We start from the raw sequence: 24083 nt of genomic DNA on the forward strand, positions 1-24083 counted from the left end.
TTGGCATACAATTAAGAATTTTATATTCACCACTGACGTGCATACGGGATAAATCTAAAATGTTTATACCCGTATGCACGCCAATGGTGAATATAAAATTCTTAATTGTATGCCAAAAAATGCGCAATAACTACCTCTTAAAATCTACCAAATTCCATTTGCATATCACAAACCATTTTAGAGCAATAAATAAATCATTAGTTTGTAAGAACAATTTCAACACCCTCTATCTCGGAAACGAAGCATTTACGGGCATACGTTTATAAAGCAAACTATCATTATTTTATCATGCAGAATTACTCCTTAAAGTTTGCCGTACTTATTTAAAAACACCCTGTATTGACGAAAAACAGGGGTAATTGTTAAAGTGCCTAACTTTTTTATTATCCAACATAAGCGAATGAAACAAAAAACATAAGGTTAAGAAAACCTGAGGCTATAGTTGGGTTTTAATTTTAGTATTTTATAAAAGTTAGAACATTCCACAGGGTGTTCCCAAGTTTGAGAAAAAACACAGTTTGATTCGTACACCCTGTATACAATGACAATGTAAGTCTAGCAACAGTATTATTACAGCGATATTGTTAAAGAATAAGGCTATAACCTATTAAAAGAATTACTTAAACCGGACATCATGTTTAGGAAATACAAAACATTAAAAATGACCCATTTTTTGGGGTGGCGGTTTTTTGTGCCGGTGAGTGTACATTATATATAATTTCATAAAAATTGGTCAAGCGGTCTAGGAGGAGTATGGAAATTAACACTTTGACAGGAGAATTTTATAGATGTAAATATATAGATTGGTATTAACAAATAGGGGTTGGTGATCGAAGAGTGAAAATTAAGGGTTGTATGTATTTTTTAACTCTATATCATATAAGATTAAGGTAGATAATTTTGTCCAAAAAAAATAAAAAAAATGTCAGAGGGGCAATCCCCCTTATAACTTACGGGTACAAAAAATAGATTAAAACCTATTCTCCGTCCTATAGGATATACGTGTAAAATCTCATAAAAATCGACCAAGCCGTTTCGGAGTAGTATGGTAACTAACACTGTTACAGGAGAATTTGATGTATATAGAAGTAACTGTGAATTAAATAATAAAAGTGGCTAACTTTGAATTTTAAGTGGCTAACTTTTAATTGACTTTTAAATTTGACCCTAATTAACCTAGGCAAAAAGTTTTTTCTGAAAATTCGTGTAAAAATACCAGCTTTTGAAATCCTAAAGGAGATTTACTTGTCAATATTAACAAAGCTATTTAAATTGTTTATAAGCAAAAAATGCCTCTATTTTACTAAACTGTTTTCGGAGTGATAAAAACTTTTTAATAATTTTTTTCAATATTCTGAAAATATAACTATTCTTTTTGCACGTGATTTCGACAGAATTGCTATATCATTATTATTTCCTGAAAAATAATATTGCGAAAAAAGCTCTTTTCCGCAAATCGCCAGGAAATTTTGACATTCCTGTCAAAATTTCTTGAAGAAAAAGTCAGGACTTCCTTACTGTAAGGAAATGTCATTTCCTTACTGTAAGGAAATGATATTTCCGTATAGATAGAAATATATGATATTCCGTATATAAATGATAGAAAACACATTGCTATTAAAACCTTGTAAATTACCTTAATCATTAAATTTTCTTTATCTGGAGCTTCCTGGATAAATTTTTCAATTTCTTCCTTCGTTAAAATCTTAGATTTCTTTGCCCTATAACCTTGAGCTTGCCGTTTCAATAAAGAACGAAGTTTTGAGTATGTAGATATATCTACATTGTGTTTAAGTGCAAGGGTTGACTTCAGCATTGAATAATTGGCCCATAATGTTGAAGATTTCATCTTTAAACAAAGGTCTAGGAAGTATGCCATTACAACATTTTCTGAGAAAGAACTCGTATTTTTACTCATGCGATAATCCATAAAACGTCTGTATGCATTTTCGTACTTTTCTCTTGATTTCTTTGGCAATAATTCTAATGAAGCAGTATTCACTGCCTCAACCAGCTCTGGAGGAGTCCCAGGAATGGAAATTTCATCATCACTTATCATTTTACTTTCGAGAACACCAGCAATTAAATTTATAAGCGTCAAGTTTGACAATTCAACCTCAATACGTTTCCATAGTAACCCAAGTAATTTTATTAGGAATTTCAAAGCACCATTTATTTGGGAATAAAATTATCGCGTTTTTTTTAAATCAATCAATATCTGTCGAATTTTAAACGATTTGCGGAAAAATAGTATGTTTACCTCGTAGGAAAAGCCACATTCCTGGACTCTGTGTTGCTAAGTCTCGGCTTACGCCTCGACTTAGCAATCTTCACAGTCGTCCAGGAATGTTAAGCTTTTCCTACCCGGTAAACAATGTACTATTGCGATAAACAAATTAAATAAAATTTAAACTATTTGACGAATCGTCTTAAATTTTTTTGTACATTATAAGGAATGTTTGTCTCAACTTTTCGTGCAATATGAAAGTCTAAAGACCATTTTCGCAAAAGTTATAGCACATTTTTTATTTTTGAAATTTTAGTCTTATTTTGAAATTTCCGAAGCAAAGAATGATCGGACCAAAATTAAAAAAGGGCTATTTTAAACCTTGGCTCATCTACTAAAAGAAAAATATGTATTATAAATAAGATATTTAATTACCCTATTTTTACCTGTAGCGATTTAAACGAAAAACCTGCCATTTTTGACCCTTATTTGTTAATAACTAAGTTTCTCGTCCGAACTGTGACGGGAATTTTTGTATTTATTAAAATGTATTAGGTATATAGTACCCAAAAAATCAATTTGTAACCTGGCTGCTCAAGTGCCCCGACACAAACCTTATTTCTCTGGACTAATAATACACATTGACCAAAGACCTCCTTTCACCTGTTTAACTCTGTTGTTTGATTGTCTCTCCCTAATTTAATCTCGTTGCCCAAATATTTATAGGTACACACTTGTTCAATTTGCTTGCCATTAGTTGAGATGTTTTTGGTACAAGGTTGGTCATGTACTGTGTTATGGAAAAATTAGTTTTAAGGCCAACTCTTGTACACGAGCTCTGAATGTCTTAAAAAAAGTTAGCAGGCAAGATCTGCCGTATCTGAAATAAGGACTATATCGTTTGCAAGTCTTCAGTTGTTTGGAAACTCCCAATTATGTGGTCAAAATAGCAAGAGATAAATCACCAATCGGTAGAAGACATATTGAACAACCGCGCAAAAAATGGAGTGACTACTTTCCATAGAGGTGTCAATTCGCCAATCAACAATCAATATTGTTTATAAAGAGAAAGGAGAAGAAGAAGAAATCATGATTTTATGACTGGATCCAAGAAGATTGTTACATAAATAGTTTGTAATTATTGTATGTATTGTAATTCTCTATTTTCTGTATTGTATGTATTGTATGTATTGTAAGCCAACGACTCTCCAGTAAAGTCCATCTCCAGCAATTAAAATATTTTGTACATGTTATGAGAGCAAACACTGAAAACATGGAAAGACTCATTATACAAGGAAAGGTGGAAGGCCGAAGATCACGAGGAAGATCCCCAACAAGATGGGTCGATCAAATTACGGGAATATGCAAAAGACCTATGCATGAGTTAAAAGAAATGACCAGAGATAGAGATCTTTGGAGACGGACAATACACGACATCACGTCGACCACTACACTGCCTCCGGGGGGTCAGCATAGACCAGTAAGGATCTGTTTTTAGGTGGATGTGAGAGGTGGCATTCAGATTTTTGCGGATAAAGTTAGGTGATAACTTCGTTAATAATAATTGATTCATGCTCCTTCTCAAATATGCCCGGAACATTAATAAAAAATTCAAATATTTAAAAATTTCGAATAACACCGATTTTTTTCTACTTTTTTTGTTTATAACTTTAAAACGATTAATTTTGGAACAAAGTCTTATAGGAATAAAACAAAGATAATTAAATTTACTATCAGATGCGATTGGTTAAAAATGTTTTAATTTATCACCCTTGCTGCAAAATAGCAATACATATAAAATAAGGGGGCAAAACAAGCCTGTCATTATTCAATGATTTTCCATCACTTAGGTTACGCTTGGAATCTTCCTAATTCGCTTAGAAAATTTTTGTAATGTGCTAAAACCGTACACCAAATTTCATTAAAATTGACTTACTAGATTTTGAATAATAATTTTGCAATCAAACTTTTTTTAAAAAATTAAAATTTTTTAAAATTCTGCACAACAAAAACTAGAACATACAAAGATTTGTTAATTTTTTTACATATAAAGAAGCACTCCACCTGTCTAATTCACTTTACAGAATTGAAATTGGATGATTTAAGCAGCCTCAGCAATGTTTTAAAGTTATAAACAATTTTTTGGCTTATAAACAAATTAGTGCTGTGGCCAGGAGGGGGTGCTACGCGCTCCTTTATTTAGATGAACTTACCCAAGATTTTTATGTATTTTTTGACCCGTAGAATACGATTTTTTTGGGTAACAGTTGATCCGGATGTCGATAAGATTGTTATAAACAAAGAACTTGAGGAATTACATAACATCGATTTTTCGCAAAATAAAACATTTTTTTGTATTTTGTTCTTACAAGTTTTTTCGTAGGATGCATAGTTTTCGAGATAAACGCAGTGGAACTTTCAAAAAATCGAAAAATTTTAATTTTTGAACGCCAATAACTTTGATTAAAAAATAAAATAGCAATTCTGCTGACAGCATTTGAAAGTTTAAGTCAAATTATACCGGTTTTAATTATTTGCATTGCTAAAAATGATTTTTTTTATTATTAAACAAAGCTATTTGTTTATAAGCCAAAAAACTGTTTATAAGTTTAAAACATTGCTGAGGCCCCTTAAATAATCCGATTTTAATTCTGTAAAGTGTATTAGATAGGTAGAGCACCTCTTTATATGTAAAAAAATTAGCCAACTTCTAAATGGTCTATTTTTTTTTCAGAAAGATTTTAAAAAATTTGAACTTTTTTAAAAACATTTAGATTGCAAATTTATTATGCAAAATCTATTAGGTCGATTTTAATGAAATTTCGTACACGGTTTAAGTATGTTACAAAGAATTTCCTAACTGAATTACTAGGGTTCTAAGTGCCACCAAAGTAGTTAAAAACATTGAATAACAACAGGCGTATTTTGCCCCCTTATTTTGTATTTATTGCTATATTGCAGAAAAGGTAATACCATTGTTTATCTACACAACTGGTCTAGTTACACAATGGTAATACGTTAGAACATTTTTGACCAGTTGTGTATCATACAAAATTTAATTATCTTTATTTTATTTCTCTACGACTTTGTTCCAAAACGAATCGTTTTAAAGTTATAAGCAAAGAAAGCAGAAAAAAATCGACGTTTTTCGAAATTTTTAAATATTTTAATTTTTTTATTAATGTTCCGGGCATATTTGAGAAGGAGCATAAGTCAATTATTATTACTGAAGGTGTCACCTAGCTTTATCTGCATAAATCCGAATGCCACCTCACATCCAAAAATAGACGTTTTTTCACAGATCCTTTAATGGTCTAGCATTGAAGAGAGAGATTGTAATTCTAAGGTAATTTGAGTTATATTTAACTCCATACATCGTTTTGATATTTTTTGAACTTATTTGAACTACAATACGCTTTGATGTGTTGGTTTCTTGAAATGGAAGTGAATCGTTTTACACAAACCCTGTTGTGTTGATTGCATGTACTTTTACATACATTTGAGCTAATATTGCCACGTCACTTGTGGGCAAGTTAATAAAATTTTTATTATTTTTTCATTATTTTATTACGAGGAATCCAATATAGGTACTCGTATATTCTGTAATACCGTCTCTTTTGTTTCCATGGTATGGCCTTTTAAGTAATTTGTGGTTAAGTCACGGTAAATTGCTGGGGATTTTCCGATACCAGTCAATAGCTTTGAACAATCTAGGACAAAAAATTAAAATTTATGACTGTTGACTCAGCTGTGGTTATTTTTGTAAATGATATCTTTGAATTTTTAGGTTCAGATATTTCACCACTTGCAAATAAAGTTTGCACAAAAATTTAACACTTTAAATTTTAAATGTAGCATTTTAGTGTAGTAGCTGGTACTAGGAAATTTAGTGAAATATATCACACAGTGCAATAAGTTGCTTTCTTTACTAAAATAATAGTCTAAGATCCGAATAGGAGTTCAAAATGTTACCCATCTGCTTGCCGGATGAAACATTTTCTTTATTAAATTTCATACATAGACAAATATTTCTAGCATAGGTTGCCTATCAAAATCGTGTCATAGCTATCCTTAAGGGGGCCGAAGGGGTTGAAATCAATATTCCAAACACATTTTTTTTAAGTATGGTAGAATTATTTTATTTTTAAATTGAATGGGCATATTCAGAACAATTTATAGATTACTGAAGAAAAAATGCAAGGAAAAATACTGAAAAAGAAGCCAACGGTGTCAAATTTTTAGAAGACACCTCAAAATATAATGAATTTTGCGGTGGACATCAGAACTTATCACTGAATCATGGTAAACAAAAAATTCAAAAAGATGTTGTTAGCTTATGAGTTTCTCGAGGTAACGCTGTCAAGTGTTTTAAGTTTTATTTAATATTGACTTTTTGATACCACTCAGAAGTCATAACAACGATTTTTTTTTGCAAAAAAAGGTGAAAATTAACATATTTATTATTGTTAAGCAAAAAATAAGCATACAACAAACAATATCTCGACATTTTTACCTCAAGGAATGTCAAAAAAATATGTATACAAAATTCCAGGTGGGTCGGTCAAGTAGTTTTTGAGTTACAATGTCTACAGCCTTTGAAAAAAGGAGTTTTGATGAAAACGCGTTTAAAGTATTGTCAACTTTTATTTTCAATTTCTTTTTGTCTTTCAAATCGTAAAATGATGCACACCGGAATATCTTTTTGAATCACGGAGTAATTTACAAAAGAAAATAAAAACAGCTATTGACCGTTGTTCACTACGTTTAAGCGTGCTGGCGCGAACCTGTGCAAATCGAGTCGGAGCTAAGGCTATTTAACACTATCTCCCTACCTCCCTATCTTCGACTCGTTTTATAGCAAGTTCGTGCTAATGCGCTTGAGCGTAGTGAGAAACGGTCAACAGCTGTTCTTATTTTCTTTTGTAAATTACTCCGCGATTTAAAAACATATTTCAGTGTGCATCACGTTACCATTTGACAGACAAAAACTAAACTGAAAATAAAAGTTGACAATACTTTCAACGCGTTTTTCTCAAAACTGCTTTTTTCAGGCTGAAGACATTGTAACTCAAAAACTACTTGACACCAACTCACCTGGAATTTTGTATATATTTTCTTTAGACATTCCTTAAGGTAACTCTGTCAAGATATTTTTGTTTTATGCTTATTTTTTGTTTAACAATAATAAATATGTTGATTTTCACCCTTTTTGCAAAAAAGTATTTGTTTAGATTTCTGAGTGATATCAAAAAGTAAAAGTTAGATTAAACTAAAAAAACTTGACAGCATTACCTCGAGAAACTCATATAAGCTAATAAAATCTTTTTGAATTTTTTGTTTACGATGATTCAATGATGAGTTCTGATGTCCACCGCAAAATTCATTATATTTTGTGGTGTCTTTTAAAAGCTTATTTTTCAATATTTTTCCTTGAATTTTTTCTTGAGTAATCTATGAATTGTACTGACTATGCCTATTTAATTTAAAATAAAATTATTCTACCATACTTTCAAAAAAATGTGTTTGGAATATTAATTTCAACCCCTTTCTGCCCCCCTCAAGGATAGCTATGACACGATTTTGAGAGGCAACCCATACTAGAAATATTTATCTATGTATGAAATTTAAAATGAAATGAAATGAAAAATTGCAGAAGATAAATGTCACTTTGTCATCATTAGCAACTTAACCCCAATATACACACCTATACAAGTAGTTCATTACATTAAAGAGAAGCTAGCTCCTCATTCAAAATAGGTATTAGGTCTAAAAAATCTATTGACTTATTATTTAATAAAGAAACTTGGCCACCGGGTGTAAACGTTAAGTGGTCTACAGAATCCTTATTCTCCGAACCAACGACTTCATCTGAGACAAATATAAATCCGAAGAACATCAGAAGCACGGTTAACTTGGAAAATCCAATTACCATTCCAAGTAACAACAAGAATGAAGTTGATACTACAAATATACTGACAGATAAGCAGGCCATTGCAATTTGCAAATCTAAAGATCCTTTCCGTGCTCATATTAATTTCATTAAAAACGATACTTTAGAACCATCGATAAATCTGGATCCATTGACCCCACCAAGAGTCAGATTAACCAATAACTCGAATAGCCTTGAAATATCTTGAAGGCCATTAAACTTCATCTTGCTTTTCTACACGACCAACCTGCATCAGTATTTTATGATGGGTATACCAACACAAGTGTTAAACTTTTTCTGGCTTCCGAAGGACTTCCGACTAAGAGTGAAGATCTAAGAAAAATTCTTCTAGAATTCAACGATGCTTATGGAATTGGTGCAGATGAGGTAGACGCTGATCTTGCTGCTTTTAGGTCTTTTCTCACTTCGAAAAGAATTATTCACCTGCAAAAATCAAGGGAATATCACCGAAATTATTATTCCACTAGCTCTCCAAGACGAAATTTTTAAATAATACGACGTGTTCTGAGGAACTAGAAACCTCGAATAATTTTAGTGATGACAACTTTAGTATGGTTCTGATTAATATTCGTTCTATAAGAAATAAAATTGACTAATTATTTTTTGTTTCTAGAGGAATTAGGATTTCCCCAGATAGTTGCTGTTACAGAACACTGGCTTGAAGTCAACGAGCCTTTTTTTGTAGAGAAATATACCACAATTGCTAGGTATGATCGTCCAAACTCAGCTCATGGAGGCACCCTAATTCTTTCTGCAAACAATGATTTTTCTCTGATAACAAAATATGACTTTCTGTTGAATGAAGCCTTCTTTGAGTTTTCCTTAGTTTTTAATAAAAATCTTAATCATTACATTATTTGCATCTATAGATCACCTGACTCTTCCGTGGAACTATTTTTTCAGAACCTGCTAAATTTGTTAGATGACTTGCATCACAAAAGCAGAAAAATCCTATGCGGAGACTTCAACATAAATTATGCTGCTGCTTGTGCTACCCAAATGTTCTTGGTCAACATATTTGAATTATATGGTCTCTCAACGCACGTTAATTCTCCTACAAGGATTACAAAAACTACATCTACCATAATCGATTATATTGTCTCCGATTTCTCACCCCTTGATGTCTGCTCTACAGTTATTAATGGGGAACTATCGGATCATGAAGCAGTATATACGAAATTTAACATCTTCAGCAAACCCTCCTCGAAAACCCGACGTTTAGGTAGGATTTTTTCCGCTCGGAATTTTCATAAATTCCAAAATTTATGTTTAACTTCTGACTGGCATTTTCCTTTTACGGACGTGGACTATAATTTCAGTGACTTTTTAGAGAAGCTTGTCTGTAACTTCTATAAGGCATTTCCTTTAATTACGATTAAGCCAAAAACATCGCAAACCCTGGGCTAAAGGTATCCGCATATCAGCAAAAAATATGCGTTCACTACTTTATATCAAGTCAGTATATCACTACCAACGTCTCTGTCACTCAAATATATCACCAATTACAGAGTCACATACCCAAAAATTAATCAAATCAGCTAAAAAAGCCTACTATCAAAATCGTCTGAGAAGCTCCAAAAGTGTTGCAAAAGAAACTAGGTCCATAATAAACGATCTTCGAAATAAAACCCACGCAGCTCAAACATTTGCCCTTCCAAACCCTGAAAATCTAAACGAATACTTCATTAACGTGAGTAAAAATATAACATCAACTATTCAGTCTCAACAGGATCCCATTTTCTATCTCCCTAATTCAGAAATTGTCTCGAATTCATTCTTTATACGACCAATCTATAAATCTGAATTGATCCAAATGATGAATAGTATCAAAAGCAAGTCATCCTGTAGTACTGATGGACTATCCATAAAAATCTTCTCAAATCTCACAGATAATGGGTTAGAACTCCTCGTGTCACTAATTAATGATTCCTTTGTAAATGGTAAATTTCCGGAGTGCCTAAAGACAGCCTCTATTATTCCTCTTCATAAAGGTGGCGAAAAATCTAATGTCTGCAACTATAGACCTATTGCCCTACTACCGGTACTCCGCAAAATTATTGAGAGGCTCATAAAAACCCGACTTATGTCCTTTCTCTTTGATAATATTTTATCACAAAATCAGTTCGGCTTCTTAACTAATAAATGTACAACTGATGCCATGTTTTCTGTACTTCACGAAGTTTACCAAGCACTAAACAATAATCTTTATACTGGCACTGTTTTCTGTGACTATGCCAAAGCTTTTGATTGTGTAAATCACGACATTTTGATTAAAAAACTAAATTTCTATGGAATTCGAGGTATTTCTTTGAATTGGTTCAAATCTTACTTAGACAATAGGAAACAACTGGTTAGAGCAAATGATACTGACTCTAGTCTCAAAAACATTGTATGTGGAGTACCACAAGGTTCAGTATTGGGTCCTCTACTTTTCCTTATCTTTATAAATAACATCACTAATTTAAAAATCGATGGAACAATTTTTCTTTTTGCTGATGATACCAGTATCACTTGGAGCAACTCAAATATTGCAACACTTCATGCAACTATAACTTCTGATCTTCTTACGATAAAAACCTGGTCTGACTCTCCTTTAACGTGGATAAAACGGTAGCATTATCATATAAAGGTGCTCTTCAACCCCTGCCTGTGAATAGCAGCCAGATCTCTACCGTTGATTCTGTAAAATTTCTTGGTATTCTTTTAGACAGCAACCTTAAATGGTCCCTTCATATCGATTTTTTAAGTAAGAAACTCGCCTCAGCCTGCTATGCCATAAGATCTGTTTGGAAGGAACTCAATTTAGCGTCTTCTAAAATAACATATTTTTCTTTGTTCGAGTCTCATCTTCGATATGGTCTTCCTTTTTGGGGGTCTAGTACAGCTGCCCAATTTGATGCTATTTTCAAATTACAGAGCAATAAGATATCTGTTTGGCCTCAGAAGAACAACCCATTGCAGAAGTTACTTTAAAGATCACGAAATTTTAACCCTTCCATCTTTGTATATTTTAGAAACTGTTTGCTTAATTCGTAAACACATGCATGTCTTTCCAGCAAGGCCTCATCATGACTACTCCACCAGAAATTCAACTTTTGATGTCTATTTACCGATCCCGTCTTCTGAGTTAGTAAAGAAATCTATACTATATTCCGCAAAAAAACTATACAACCATCTCCATTTACAACTTAAATCTGCAACATCCTTTCTCAAGTTCCGTAACATGACAAAAGCCCATTTATCTAAAAGACCATATTATTCAGTAGAAGAGTTTCTTAATGACTAACTAAGAAATCACAGTAATGTACAAGTAACCAAAGTGTATTTATCTATATTTGGGTGTCACATACAGCAGCTTAAACTTATTAGTTCCTTTGTTTGTGTTTTATTATATATGTTGTATGTTCAATTTTGCAATTTATAGTAATTTTGCAATATATTGGTTTTGTTTTTACTTCACTTTTTTAACTTGTTTATATTTTTTTTTATTGACGATTTATCTAATTTCATAAAATTGTATTTGTTATTGTTATGTACCTATATCTTTTTTGTGACTCTATGTTAAGCTTTGTCCATAAAATTGTATAATTTTCAGTGACAATAAAGCATATTTTTATTCTATTCTATCATTTTAAAATCTTCTACATACTTTAAAATGTATAATATATATCTGAATTGCCGATATAAATGAGTCAGATTAAATAAATTATTAGAAGAATTTTTTACTAAGGAACAACATTTTTGTTTATTTTTTGTATTTTGACAACGGCATCCGATTTGGACGTCGAAACGTTAATAAAATCATTTTTTTAGTAAAATTGTGGCTTATTTCCCATTAAAAAGAGTTAATTACAATGCAAAAAGTTGCCAATCTGAATTTTTTCCTAAATGACCTGGTCTAAATATCTGCTGCACTAATTCAATATATCCGCCAAAAAATTTTAAAATGTTATTTTCCCCAAAAAAAGACAAACAGCAAATCTACTAAGATGTAAGTTAGAGCTGGAGGGTCAGATAATAGAACAAGTCATGGAGTTTAAATATCTGTGAATCACACCATCTAGCTACGTAAAGCTCAAGACGGAAGTGGAAGATCAAGCAGTGAGTAGAGCAATAAAAATATCGGGAAAGAATTAAAGAGGAGAATTTACAAAACAGTCATCGGACGAATAATGATATACGCGGCAGAATTGCGATCTGACACATAGAGAACAAAAAGAAGAAAAATATGTGGTAAGACACTATGAGACAGAACTAGATATACAGATATACGAAGGAAATACAAAGTTCATCGATGATATAAGCCGAGTGACAACAAATAAAGTTGATAGTAAAAAGCGAGAGACAGACGATTACTGGGAAGACCACTAAAACGATGGAACCAGAATTTAATGGAGGCACATTGAGAAACCGACAGAGTCATATCTACACAAAAAGGAGAATAAAAAAAAAGACCTCAGAAATTTCAAAACATTTTCGTAGATTTTATTAGTAGTCCTCTTTAAAGGAATACCATAAAAATACATCCAGATAATGCATCATTTAATGAAATTCTTGGTAAAATCGAAGTCACTCTCTCTATGCGTGACGCACTGTACGATTCAAGATACACAAACGATGCATATATTTTGTAGAAAACATATTTCCAGACAGATTCAGCGTGTGTAACTAAAACAACAACATAACTCATGCTTTAATGGATTCATTAACATTCCGAATGTGTATTAAACGCGTAATTAAATATTCAAAATCCAGAAAGTTGCACCTAAAACGTTTTGAGATTCTTTATCTTCATCGATAATTTAAGTACGAGTAGTAGTTTCACTACTTTTGTTTGCTGGACGAAGTGGTACGATCGGTGCGAGATTTTATTTCGTGGGGGATTTACTTATGGTAGGGGAGCCCAAGCGGGGATTTTTGCAGTTATTCGAGCGCGTCAGAATATCATATGGGGAGAAACGTGGTACCCTGCAGATGTACCTCTAGCATTGGCTCTTAACACAGGGGAGTTCATTCAGGGGGGCCCGAAAAAAAATCTATCCTTAAAAATACTAGAAATTGTCAGATAAGGTAAGTTAAGTACATGCAAAAGAGTTGTATATTGCAAAATGGGCGAGTCACAAAGTTTCACCAAAAAAAGAGAATATTTCGCGAAATGAACGTCAGATCGAAAAACTAAAAACTACGTGTTCAATATTTTTCAAAAATCTATCGAAAGATACCAAACATGACCCCCACGGAGAGGAGTAAATTTAAAATTTTAAATACAAATCCCGCGATATTTCGCAATATAAACATCATATCGAAAAACTGCAAAATATACTTATTCAATATTTTTTAAAATCTATCGAATGGTACCAAACACGACCCCCCACGAAGGTGGGGTGGAGGGTTACTTTAAAATCTTAACTGGGAGCCCCATTTTTTATTGCAGATTTGGATTCCTTGCGTAAAAATAAGCAACTTTTATTCGAAACATTTTTTCGAATTATGGATAGATGGCGCTATAATCGGAAAAAACGATTGTTGGAAATGGAAAATTAAATTAAAAAATGGAAAGCGCCCACTAAAATGGAAAATTTTACTTAATTTGTTTTTAGGACCTAATAATCACAACCCAATAGGTCCCCAAAGAGCTTGAGTGACTGCACATTTAGCATACTTTGCTCCACTACCATTATAATCAAATTGATTTATACTATGGGTAAAAAATATATTACAGCCCATTAAGAAAGTTTTTAGTTTCACACTACACGGATTAAGGTCTGATACTTTACCGAACTAGTCTAGCACCTTTTTGTAACCAGGAATTTTGTAACAGTTTTATGGTGCTGGGTCGTCATGTGACGCGTGACGCTGAATTAAATTAAATATTGCTAATAGGTGGAATTTATGTGCCTCCTTAAAAAGAAAAACGCAAGAGAATGCAGCGACTACCGCACCATTAGCTTGATGTCCCATGTGCTAAAGTTGCTACTAAAAGTCATTCATGACCGAATATATCTATCATAAACTGGACATGGACATTAATGATACGCAATTTGGGCATAGGAACTCGTGAAGCTCTTTTTTCACTTAATATACTAATACAAAGGTGCCTGGACGTTAATCTAGATATATATGCTTGTTTTACTGACTATAAAAAAGCATTCGATAAAGTACGACATGAACAGTTAACGCATGTCCTGAAATAAAAAAAGATAGAGTACAATGACCTCAGGATTATATCGAATTTACACTATAAGCAACGAGCTAAATACGTGTTAACGATCAGCTGTTAGAGGAAATTGAAATCAGACGTGGGGTGAGAGAGGGATGCGTGTTGTCGCCAATTATTTCTAATGCCTACTCGGAAGAGATCTTGAAAAAAACTCTTGAGGATGAAACAGGTGAAATACAGGTAAATGGACTTCCCATTAACAACATTAGATATGCCTATGACACTGTCATCTTAGCCGAAAATATTGGGGATCTTCAAAGGCTGGTGACCAGAATAGCGGAGTTTGGACACAAGAATACGGTCTAACAATGAATGTCAAGAGGATAAAGTTTACAAGAATATCGAAAACTCAAATAACGAGAATTTCTTCATAAACGGATCCAGTGTCGAACGAGTCGACCAATACGCATATCTTGGAACAATGATTCCACAGGTGATTACTTCCAGGAAATCAAAATCAGAATAGAAAAGGCTAGAGCAAATTTTAACAAAATAAGAAAAGTGCTCTGTACAAGAGATTTGATGTTGGAGCTAAGAACTATGGCTAAGGTTAGGTTGGCTACGTGCTACGTTTTCTCGACTTTGTTTTATGGAATAAAAGCTTGGACCTTGAATGCGGCATCAATGAAAAACTAGAATCATTGGAGCTGTGGGTGTACAGAAGAATTCTGAAAATATCGTGGACAGGACACGTCACAAACAAAGAGGTTCCGAGAAAGATCAATAAAGAAATGGAAATCTTAATATTACAAGCCGCAAAGGAAAGCATAAAGGTCAGAAAAATTAACTTGAATGCAACAAAAATATCAAAGCCCTGGTTCAATACTGAAATAAGATATCTAGCGTATGATAAGAGGAAAGCATACCTACAATACTGCACTAACAAAACACCAAACAATTACCAACACTACAGAGACACAAGAAATTACATCAATTTTAAGATAAGAAATATAAAAAGGGAATATTGGACACGCTTTACCAAAGAAATGGAACACGATTTGTATGGGGCGCAAAGAAAAGTTTGGAAAATACTAAAAAAAAGGAAAAAAACCCATTAACGAATATAGAAGTTTAATAAAATAGAAGCAGAACAATGGACCGCCTATATAGGAGAACTATATAAGAAAAATACTATAATACCTGAAGAAGAGGAAGAAACAGGAAATGAAGACGAATCCAACATAGACACAGAACTAGAAATCACAAAAAAGAAATAAGGAATAACATACGTAAATTAAAAAACAGAAAAGCACCAGGACCGGATGGAATACCAAATGAACTCCTGAAATACGGAGGAGAAACCTTAATCGAAAACATAGAGATTCTCTTTCAAGAAATAATATGTAGCCAGCGTGTACCAGACCAGTGGAGGACGAGTATAACAATACCTATACACAAGAGAGGAAATAGCAAAGACCCTAGCAACTACCGTACCATCACCTTGCTGAGCACAACTCTTAAACTCTTAACAAAAATACTTGCCAATAAAATAAATGAAGAATACACAATTAGTGAGGAACAACAGGGTTTTCGGAAAAATAGGTCCACAATAGACGCCATATTCATAGCCAGACAAATTGCTGAGAAAGCACTGGAATATAATACACCTGCATTTATGTGCTTTATAGATCTGACTACGGCCTTCGATTGTGTAAGATTTGAAGATGTGCTAAGATTGCTAAAGGAGAAAAATCAGCCCAACAAGATGATAAGGATAATTAAAGACATTAAATACGAAGAACAAAACCAGAATAAAAGTCGAGAATGAACTAACATCGGAAGTAGAAATCACCTCGGGAATCAGACAAGGGGATAGCTTGAGCCCATTGCTTTTTAATTTAGTCATGGACAAAATCATATAAAACTTTAAGGGTACTGGAAAACGATATAAGATGGCGGAAAAACAAATAAAAATCCTCTGTTATGCTGACGACGCAATCTTAATCTCCGATAACGAGGATAACCTACAGCGAATGGCACAAACTTTTAATACAGTGGCGAAGAACTACAACATGAAAATATCAACAGCCAAGGCAAAATCCCTGGTAGTGTCAATAGTCTAGGTCTAGGCGCCAAATAGAGGTCACCGTGTCATTTTCAATTCTGATGGACAAACTCAACGGTTTCTTATGGATGTTTGGCTGCTGATTACGAATTTCGAGGGGGGATTTCGATCCGAGTGGTCAAAAAATTGTTATAAACAATTTAATTATTTATAAATTGTTTATAAGGCTCTGGCTCATAAACTAAAAAAGATACAAAAAAATGTTTCAAATAAAATTTGTTCCATAATAAAAAACGAAGAAAAAACCGTTTACTAAACTTAAATCCGACAATTAGAACTCAAGATATTGTAAAATTAGTGCACAATGCAAATTGCAAATTGCAAAATAAGTATTTTTCGAAGCTTTATCGATCGTAACTCGGCTTCTACGCATGTAAATGAGCCTTATAAGGTGTCCTTTTAAAGCTTAATTAAGAGGCTTCCAAACAAAGTTTGTTAAATTATTTGATCCTCATTTTTTTAAAAGTTATACCCGTTTGAAGTTATAATTTTCTTAAAAATATTGTACATTCATTTGTTTATAAGGGTTTCAAGCAAATTTGAGCTATAAACATTTATACTTTAATTAACAATAATGATATAAAAACTCAAAAGGAACAATTTGAGCTTACGAAACTGTTAGTAAGTTTATTTTTGGCCAAGATGTCGATATTTTAATGGCGCGCTATGAATGAGGCGCAAGATTGGCTCACAGCGTAAAGCTTCACGCGTTAAGATCTCGATGCAAATTATATTTTCTATGTATATATACGTTATCTTCATTTTTCATTTTTGAAGATCCTAATAAAATTTTATCATATACTTCTTATAATTAAATCATCATACTGTATTTCCTATCACCTTTCATTCTATTTAATTTGTCTTCTATTTTTTGTACTAAATGAGAAAAAAAACACATTAAAAACTAATATTTCAGAAATATAACTAAAAGTGAGTTGATATTATTTATTATTACTATTTTTACAAACATTTTCTTTTATACATCGGCATCGAGATATACAGGGAATCTTAGCTTTTTTACATCTGCATAAATTCTTCGAGCAATTTTTACAGACACATGGTAGTACTAAATCTGATTTTGAAGGCATTAAAATTAAAACTTTTTGGGACTTCAGCGTTTCATTATCTATAAGATATCCATATACAAGTGGATCAAGTTCTTTTGCAGAATCTTCGAGGCACGTTAATTGTGTGTACACCACACAAAATGCTCGTTTTATATGTAAGTGGATTGAGTTTGATGTTGGTGGCATATCTTTAACAAGAGAAATGCCTCCTTCAACAAGAGAAAACAAGAGAAAAATCTTTACGAATATTTGCTGTTTCAATTATACGTGCACAACCGTTCTCAGTAGAAGACACTTTGATGTTGATATTTTTTTGACATATAATACATAATTTATTATTAACTAAATTATTCATTATTGCAACGAATCAATATCACATTACACTATTAAGAGACAATGACTTTGTTGTAACAAATAGACAGAATTGACAGTAGTATATTATATTATTGTAGACATTGATAGACATATTAAGAATAGCATCCTGAGCAAAATAGTGTAACACGAGAGCAACCGATCGGTATATTTACCATGATATTTATTACTTGACTGTGAGTTGATCTTGAGCCTCAGAGCGTGCTTTTATATTATCAATATCTTGGCCAAAAATAAACCTACGAACACTTTCCTAAACTCAAAATACACCTTCTTAGTTTTTTTATTATTAGTTTTAATTAAAGTATAAATGTTTATTGCTCAAATTTACTAAAAACCCTTATACAAAAATTAATGTACAAATTATTTAAGAAAATTATAACTTCAAACGAGTATAACTTTAGAACAAATGAAGATAAAGTAATTTGACAATTTTGTTTGGAGGTCTATTAATTAAGCTTTAAAATGAGACCATGAAAAGCTCATTTTACTGCGTAGAAGCCGAGTTACGATCGATAAAGCGTCGAAAAATACTTAATTAACTATCGACATCTTGGCCAAAAATAAACTTATAACATTTTCGTAACCTCAAATTGTTCCTTTTGAGTTTTTCTATCATTATTGTTCATTAAAGTATAAATGTTTATAGCTCAAATTTGCTCGAAACCCTTATAAACAAATGAATGTACAATATTTTTAAGAAAATTGTAACTTCAAACGGGTATAACTAGATGTAAATGAAGATCAAGTAACTTAAACTTTGTTTGAAAGCCTGTTAATTAATCTTTAAAACGACACCTTCTAAGTCTCATTTGCATGCGTAGAAGCCGAGTTACGATCGATAAAGCTTCGAAAAATACTTATTTTGCAATTTGCAATTTGCATTGTGCACAAATTTTACAATATCTTGAGTTCTAATAGTTAGATTTAAGTTTAGTAAACGGTTATTTCTTCGTTTTTTATTAAGGAACAAATTTTAATTGAAACATTTTTTTATCTCTTTTATTTTATGAGCCAGAGCCTTATAAACAATTTATAAACAATTAAATTGTTTATAACAATTTTTTGACCACTCGGATCGAAATCCCCCCTCGAAATTCGTAATCAGCAGCCAAAAATCCATAAGAAACCGTTGAGTTTGTCCATCAGAATTGAATATGACACGGTGACCCCTCTGGCGCCTAGACTACAAGGGAACCTATAAGATGAAAATTAGTAATTAACAACGAACTAATTGAACAAGTCTCGAGATTCCAATATCTGGGAATCGAAATATGTAGTTATGCAGATGTTAAAGAGAGCGTCCGAAAGCAAGCAAATAAAGCCAATTATGTGTCAGGATGTCTTAGGGATGGCATCTGGAGAAACAAAGATATGAGGCTGGAAGGGAAAATACGCATATACAAATCATGTGTAAGACCGATCATGACGTACGCGATAGAAACAAGATGTGACACTGCAGAAACCAAGAGGGTACTGAGAACATCAGAAATGAGAAAGTTCAGGTCAATAACTGGGAAAACACTGAGAGACAGAATACCGAACGACAGAATAAGAGATCTCTGTAACATACAAGATATAGTACGGTGGGGAAGACAGAGACGACGAGAGTGGAATCAGCATGTGATGAGAATGGACAGCGAGAGAATAGCCCGTATAGCCAGGGATTCGAAGCCAACAGGCAAGAGACCAATAGGAAGGCCCTGTAAAAGGTGGCGAGATAGCTGGCAGTCAACATCACAGCTACGAATACAAGCTGAAAATCGGTAAGGAACAGGCCAAGAGGCCTATTATAGGAAGAAGTAGAAGAAGAAGAAGAAATCTTAAATACCCTCAAAACAAAAAAAATAGAATACCTCGGACATATTAGGTACACGTGGAGAGAGATACAACTTGCTCCAATTGATTATGCAGGGAAAGATTCAAGAAAAAAGAAGCATAGGAAGACGCAGAATATCGTGGTTGCGCAACCTGACAGAATGGTACGGATGTACATCAAATGAACCTTTTCAGAGCAGCCGTCTCTAAAGTCTGAATAGCCATGATGATGGCTAACCTCCGTCGCAGACATGGCACTCAAAGAAGAAGAATGATTTGGATCACCATCATCATGACAGACATGTCAGCAATAAAGTTGAAAAGGAAAGAGGCAAGCACAGAACCTTGTGAAAGGCCATTATTGAATTTCATCTGTCTGCTCTTATTTTTTCTTATTATTACCTGGAAGGTTGTGTTTGTCAGCATGTTGTCAATGAGTTTAAATATCTTTCTGCATGGGATAATACGGACCAGTTTATATATGTTAATCCCAGTTTTAAATATTTCTTTCTTTTTCAGTTGCTGCTTTAGTCCTAAAGAAAACCGGAGATTCCTCAGATAATTTTAAGATAATTTAACCCAAGTTACCTAGTTTGAAAATGCTTCCTAAGGAAGCTATAGAGCTCTTTAAAGATGGCGTCTTGTAATTAGTTTTTTTAAAATAGCTCCAGAACGATTCTATTTAGAAAAACGAAAACTGGTACGCCTATTTATCTTCCAGATATAAATCCACTCTATTATCAATTGCGAATTTCTAGTACCGGGTATAGGGTCCGTTTTTGGGTAGGGCAACGGTTATTTTATGGTATAACTTTTTTTACTTTAACTTGTAAGTATTTTAAACACTGGATTATAAAATTGTAAAGTATTCTAGTACTAAAAGGTACTTTTGCTTTAAGTCGGTAGAATGCACCGTTTTCTAGAAAAATCGATTTGAAAATTTTTCGTTTTTTGAATTTGAAAAATATTTTGAAACAAATTTTCAAAATAAAATGGTGTATTTTATCGACTTAAAGCAAGAGTAACTTTTAGTACAAAAATACCTCATAATTTAATAATCTAGTGACAAAAATACTTAAAAATTAAAGACGAAACCGATAAAGCGATAAAATAACAGTTGAGCTTCCCAAAACGGACGCCTATGACAGTTATTAGAAATTCGCGATCGATAAAATCGATTCATCTCTGGAAGATAAATAAACGTACCAGTTTTCATTTTTCTAAATAGTTTTCTTTTGAATTTTTTTTTTAATTCAAAAAACCAAAAATTTTCTTTTGACTTAAAGTAAGAGTAGGTAAATACCTACCTCTTAGTACTAGAATACCTCAGATTATAATCAATAATCGAATGTCAAAAATATTTAAAATGTAAAGACAAAAAAGTTATGGAATAAACGTTTTCTTTTTTCTAAATAGAAGCGTCCTGGAGCTATTTTTAAAAAAGTAATTACAAGACGTCATATTTAGACAGGGCCTATTTTACCACTAGGCCAGTGAGGCACCTGCCTCGGGCCCGCATTTTAATGGGGCCCGGAAAGATCATCAAAAAAATTTTATTGCAATAAAACAAGATAAATTTTCAAATTTGTCAACTGTGGTCTTCGAACCACATGAGCCACACTTTGAAAATCTTTCTACGTATCATCCACAGTAGAATCAGAGATAAATGTGAAGAAGACCAGGATAAAACACAATTTGGCTTCAGAAATGGACTGGGAACCCGGGTCGCACTCTTTGCACTAAATGTATTATTGCAGAAATACCGAGATCAAAGGAAAGACGTATTGGCTGTATTTATTGACTGTGAGAAGGCTTTTGATCGAGTACAACATCACAAATTAATTAAAATATTACAGGATTAAGGAGTTGATAGTCGAGATGTACGAATCATAGAAAAATTATACTGGCGTCAAACAGCGACAGCTTGTATAAAAATAAAATTAACAGAAATATGCAAAATACAAAGAGGTGTCAGACAGGGTTGTATACTGTCCCCACTGTTATTCAATTTATATTCAGATAGAATATTTAAAGAAGCGGTCGATATTTTGGAATGGGGTGTGAAAGTTAATGGAATTCTGATAAATACAATCAGATATGCAGACGATACAGTTATTTTAAGTGATGATATGAATACATTACAACACCTTTTAAATGCCATTGACACAGTGGGAGTGGGAAGAGAGTTTGGCCTAAACATAAACTGTTCAAAAACAAAATACATGGTATTTAGCCGTTTGGCCCATCAAGATTCACAGTTATATGTTGATGGTCATATACTTCAAAGAGTACCCAGTTTTAAATATCTTGGTTGCCATACTGAACAACTAGATCCAGATAAAGAGATAAAATGTAGAATCGAGATAGCTCGCACGACATTTTAAAAAATGAGGTCATTCTTCTGTAATGATAACTTGCAAATTAAACTTCGAAAGCACATGATTAAATGTTACATTTGGTCAGTCCTCTTGTATGGTGTCGAAGCATGGACGTTAAAACTATCGACCATTAATCGTTTGGAGGCCTTTGAAATGTGGCTGCACAGACGTACACTGAAAATACCATGGACGGCTACTCTGACAAGTGTGACAGTCCTTAAGAGAGCAAATGCTGCCCGCGAGCTGCTTGATAACATCAAATATAGAAAGATGGCCTATCTTGGACACGTAGTAAGGGGAGACCGGTATAATATTCTTCAACTTATTATGATGGGTAAAATCGAAATACGCAGAGGAATTGGTAGAAAGCAGGCCTCTTGGTTGAAGAATATCCGGGAGTGGACAGGAATAAAGAAAGCAGAACAACTATTTAGAATAGCTCGAGACAGAGACAGTTTCTCCATGTTAATCGCCAACATCAAGATGACTTTATAGGGCACGTTAAGAAGAAGAAGGTCTTAGAACAATTAAAAAATTTTATATCAATATTAACTAATTAACTAAATTAATATTATTATTAAATTATATTTAGGGGCCTGAAAATTATGTAGTGCCTCGGGCCTGATTTTAAGTAAAATAGGTTCTGTATTTAGAGCTCTAGCCTCTTTAGGAAGCATTTTCGGACTAGATGAATTGGATTAAATTATCTTCAAATTATGTGAGGAATCTCCGGTCTTCGTTTGTCGGGATAGTTTGTGGACACTCTGTATAGTATTTTTAACTTTCCTTATTACTTTCTTTCGCTGAGTAATAGGAAATACGATCGTAGCTTACCTTTTTAGCAGATAGAGTTTATACTGGAGATATTATCTATCTCTATATATTTATATTTTCCTATAAACTTTTTCCATTCAGCATTTAAAATATTTGGTACATTCCATGTCAAATCACTCAGGCAAAAAATTTTGGATCTCCGATTTGTCTGAAAATTGGTATATAGCTTCTGCGGGACGTGAAAATAAGATATTTAAGGTCAAAAAATCTTCTTCTTCTTTTTTTCTCAAAATGTGATTGTATGCGGTTTTACAGTGATTTGGTGTTTATTTAAACAAATTTAAACAAAAACATAATATTTTAATAGAAAGGACTGAAAAATGTCATTATATGGCATTATAACAAGTTATTTTGAATCAAAGCAAGTTTTTGATCAAATTTTATAGTGTAAAAAACGTTAAAATACCGTTTTTTACATTTTCCTCCATTCCCAAAATACATCATCATCGATTTGGATGAAAATTTGTCCACAGATATCCAAAAGATAGAACTTTAAGTGGTTAGAAGGATTTGAATTATATTACGATACCAAAAAAGTTACATGCAGTAATATCAGACTTAAAAGTATATATTAGTCCAGTCGGGAGAGCATTTGATCTTGAATGCCGAGCTGCCCAAAATTTTATTTTTCTGATCTTTAAGGGAGTCAATAGTAGCCTAAATTTAAAATCACGAATGAATTCCTCCGTTACGTTAGCCGCCATCTTGATTTTAAAGGAGAACCTGTTTGGCTCAATATCTCCGCCATTTTTAACTTTTCGACAAAAATGGTAGGAACTGAAATTGTTCCAAATAAATCGTATTTACAATTATTACAATTTCTTTTTAACAATTTTTGTCGTGAGGTCGATATTTTCGAGTTAATTTTACTTACAGTAGACGCCTATATTTTTGACTATAATATTGCATGTAACTTTTTTGGCATTGTAATATAATTCAAATCCTTCTCACCACTTAAAGTCCTATGTTTTGTCTATCTGTGGGCAAATTTTCAGCCAAATCGATTATGATGTATTTTGGGAATGGAGAAAAATGTAAAAAACGGTATTTTAACGTTTTCTACACTATAAAATTTGATCAAAAGCTTGTTTTGAATCAAAGTAACTTGTTATAATGCCATATAATGACATTTTTGAGTCCTTTCTATTAAAA

At 32.8% G+C, this 24083-nt stretch overlaps 1 protein-coding gene across 3 annotated transcripts in view; it reads right to left on the bottom strand.

The window, feature by feature from the left end:
- Positions 1-24083, bottom strand: part of LOC114338522 (protein decapentaplegic) — a 349390-nt gene that overhangs the window by 153020 nt on the left and 172287 nt on the right. The gene's annotated exons all lie outside the window — the stretch shown is intronic.

The sequence above is a fragment of the Diabrotica virgifera genome, chromosome 2 (assembly GCF_917563875.1).
Source record: "Diabrotica virgifera virgifera chromosome 2, PGI_DIABVI_V3a".
In the NCBI taxonomy this organism is placed as follows: Eukaryota; Metazoa; Arthropoda; class Insecta; order Coleoptera; family Chrysomelidae; genus Diabrotica; species Diabrotica virgifera.